At 42.6% G+C, this 3,886-nt stretch overlaps 1 long non-coding RNA gene across 1 annotated transcript; it reads left to right on the plus strand.

Annotated features, from left to right (window-relative positions):
- The first annotated feature begins 131 nt into the window (after positions 1–131).
- LOC102203323 (uncharacterized) lies at positions 132–1,139 on the plus strand. Its single transcript, XR_311611.1, has 3 exons — positions 132–326; positions 685–754; positions 915–1,139. It is a non-coding gene; the product is annotated as an uncharacterized LOC102203323 (long non-coding RNA).
- Positions 1,140–3,886: the final 2,747 nt, after the last annotated feature.

Genomic DNA, 3,886 nt, shown 5'->3' on the forward strand with positions numbered 1-3,886 from the left:
CCATATTTAACAGTTTAATATCCAGCTGTGTCCACCAGAGGTCGCAGCTGCTCCGGATCAGATCTTTGACTTGTCAAAGAGCGTGCTGTTGCCACGGTAACTCCACAGAACGTTACGATAGGCGTAAAAAAATAGCTAAAAGGGAATCGGCGGCTAGAAAGTGGGTGATAAGGGTTTTATATGCCGGAGCAGCCTCTTTAAATTTAAGCTCGACGCACATAAAGGAAGTTCCCAAGTGCGTTTCCAGACTCACAAACCTGTCAGTCCTCCTGTTAAACAACAACTCCATCACAGGCCTTCCCACTGAGCTGCTCTCCTTACATCAAGTGAGTCTTCTCGCTTCGTTTGTTTGCTCGCAGCTTATCTATTTGCTGGAAAATTGCCAAGGTGCCACTTGAAATGTTTTACACATCACGCAGATTTGTGATTAAATACTTTTCCTCCTGCAACGCCCGAAAGCTGGCTGAGCTGAATTTAGGAAATAATGCCTTGAAGGAGTTTCCCGCTGTTCTGGGCCATCTGGAGTCCTTGAAAAAGCGGTACCTGTTCAGAAACCAAATTACTGTAGTGCCACCTGATGTGATAGGTAGGCTCTTACTGGTTTTGTATGATTAACACAAAGCTCCAGTCATCTGTGTGTGTGTGTGTGTGTGTGTGTGTCTGTGCAATATTCATGTTTTACAGGTGGCTTCAAGAACCTTGTCCTCAATCTGAACCACAACCAGATTCACAGACTTCCGCCAGGGATTAAAAGGTGCGTTATGACTCCCTATATCTGCAATTATAGGTTCTGAAGTCAACAAATCATTTAATGACAGTTTAATTCTGATACACATGTGCACACATTGTGAAAATGCTGCATGTAAACCCCCCCTCCTCTCAAATTCAAGTCTGACTATGCTTGAACACCTCAGCGTGCTGGACAATAAGCTGGAGGAAGTTCCTGCAAAGCTTGGTCATCTCACTCGCTTGTCTGAGATAAACCTAAACTTCAACAAGCTGTCCTGGCTTCTTCGGCAGCTGTACCAGTGCAAAGAGCTGACAAAGCTGTATATGCAGCCAGAAACTACTTGACCAGCCTACCAGAGGAGGGTTCTCATAAAATCCCACACCAGTTACCTGTTGAGTTTTCCATGTTTTTTCTTTTCTTTTCTTTTCTTGTTTTAGTCAGCCAATCAAGAGTTTTAGGAAAATCAGTAATTTGATTGGCCACTCACACGATCTAAATTTCCCTGAAGTTAATTTTTGACTGAAAATAGTGTTCCTATATTGATAAGGTAGCTTTTAAGATATTTGTGTCAAGCTGTATCTCCGCTTCTACTTTTGTACTGTGAAATAACTTGGCCGTAACGGAACTGCACTGTGAAGGGAACAGGTTTGTGCAGTGTGAGTTCATGACTTCGGTGCAGTATGCTGAAGTACTTATATTAAAGGTAAATGTCAGTCTTTTAAAAAAATTGATATTTTGCTCCTTTAATGCTGGCTTTGTTTCCATATCACTGTTTCCTTTTGTACCAGTAGGAAGTGGTTGTTAGGTTTGTATTGCGGGAGGACAGAAACAGGTTCTCTCTAATCCATGTGATGCTTCCCCACTATCCAAATCTAAAGACGTCTGCTGGATACCGCCAGTTCTTGTGCGGTCTGCTGCAGCCCCTTCCTCACCACCTGGCTGCATTGTGTCCATTATGTAAATCTAAAGAAGGTGAATCCATTGTTTTTTCCCTATTCTAGTTGCATAATTTCAACAACATAATTCTGTGACACCTGCTAAAGCAGATATACATTAGTATGCAATACGGCTGAAAAATGCTACATACATAATGACTGAAGTAGGTAAATGAGCTCTGTTGCCTTTGTGTTACAGAACATGAAAATGAGAAGTATGCGCACTATTCTAGTGCGTGCCCTTCTCTGTTCATACAGGTGCTTTAACACAGAAGGACACGCCTACTTTGGTGTTGCTACAAGATAAATACAAGTTTATTTAAAGATACAGTCTTCTTTTTCATCTCATACATTTTGTTTCATCTCTTAAACTGAAGGCACAAAATGTTTCAATGAATATCAAAGTGATGTGTGTAGGTCTGGAAGCGTACATGGATTCATTCCTCAGTGATTTTGTCCTTTAAATTTATTTGACATTTCACTCTGTAGCCACTAGATGGCAGCAAATGAACATTGATAGGACCCTCGTTTCAATGGGGCTCTAAAATGCAGGCTTTATGCCAGCTACAACGATGTAAAATCCTTGAAAACAGATAAAACAACACAATTAAAAAAAAACTTTATTTACAAATACTTGAACATAAAACCTTTGTGAGAGAATACCTGTCACACCTGTTTTTCTCAGTAAAGAGATAATTCTGTGGAGTCCTTCACTGGGTTTAACCCGCGCAAAATCTATATGAAGACCCGTTTACATTTAGCAATGGAATATTTTATTTTTCTGTCTGTGTCCACCTTGGCACATCCTTTTCCCATCAGCGCTGATCAAACTGCACAGCTATAGCTGCCCCATCTCTATCGGCTTCTACAGAAAGTGGCATCTGTTCCAACCTGCCAGACAAGAGAAAGATAGAGAGAGGGAGGGAGGGCTAGAGAGAACTTCATTTCTAGCAAATTAATTTCCCATCCACGCCTCCAGAGCTTACTAGCTCGTTCGCTAGCTGCTGCGGCCGCTGCTGCGTGTGTCTGCTGAGTCGGAGCCTCATGCATAATGCATCAGGTTTAATTGCAAACCCAGAAACTAATGACTTTGGACTGGTTAACAGCAGGGGAGCCATACATCTCGAGCAAACTGAATGAAAAATCAGCTCAGAGGAGAGAAAAAAAGGAGCCTAGCCCCTAATTGATGAATAATTGAAGCGGCGAGCTACAGGGCATAATTGTGACATTTTGTTTCAATCAATTTCCAAGTGGTGTGGGCGAAAGTGCACTTAAAGGAAAAAAGCAATGACAATGAATGAGAATGAAAGGGAGAGATGGAGAGCGCGGACGGTGATGGAAATGGACGTTGTGTCTTCAGTCATTGTTACGAAATTTGCTGGAGCAAAAAGGCAGGACTGGACCAAACGCTTTTATCTCTCTCCCTCTCTCTCTTTATAGGTTTATCTGTCAGACCCCTGCTTTGCTGTAGTTGGGTTGCTTTTAAAAAAAATCTCAGCTAATGGATCCGTATTCTTGAGTCATTTTCACGTACCACATCCGTTTTAAAAAGAAAGAAAGAAATGTGAAGTTGCTCGAGTGGACATGCTTTTATTTCCTTTTTCAGTCAACCTAATTAGTTTATTGGGAGAGTACGAGGGCCAGGTCACAGAACTGAACACCACGCAAGTCAGTCTTGAACTATCGTGTGAGGCCACAACGCCTCGTGATTTTATTACTGCACACGGGTGCTGTGATCTCAGCTACACTTACATGTAAAATGATCACTCAGAGAGAAAGTTAGGTGCAGCACAAGGTCTTTTACCTTTTCTCTCCCACAGCGCACTGCTGCTCTCTGTCGCTCTCTGAAGCCTTACTGGCCGCTCGACCAGTGGGCGCAACAGAGAGAGGAAGAGTGCTGTTCCTCTTCCAGGAGACACTGCTACACTATGGAGCTAGTATTAGGTTAGGGCTACGAAACTAAAACTATTGACCAGCTTTATATCATTATTTACATCTTCACAATGGACAAAAATCTATGTATATATTTGAGTACTTTATAAGGCCACAACTGATAAATAGGTCATTGCAGCTGGCATCATACTAATGGGTGAAAGGGCAACAGTGTGTGCCTTCTTGCGGGCAGCAGATGTTGGGTCCTGCAGCAGTGCAGCAGCAGCCGCACTCGCTCAGTGGCCTCAGGACTTGTCTGTTAGTGGGTCTGGTGTCTGGTCTCTGGTGT

This window comes from Pundamilia nyererei, unplaced genomic scaffold (genome assembly GCF_000239375.1).
Source record: "Pundamilia nyererei isolate P.nyererei 1_Seehausen unplaced genomic scaffold, PunNye1.0 scaffold00028, whole genome shotgun sequence".
Classification (NCBI taxonomy): domain Eukaryota; kingdom Metazoa; phylum Chordata; class Actinopteri; order Cichliformes; family Cichlidae; genus Pundamilia; species Pundamilia nyererei.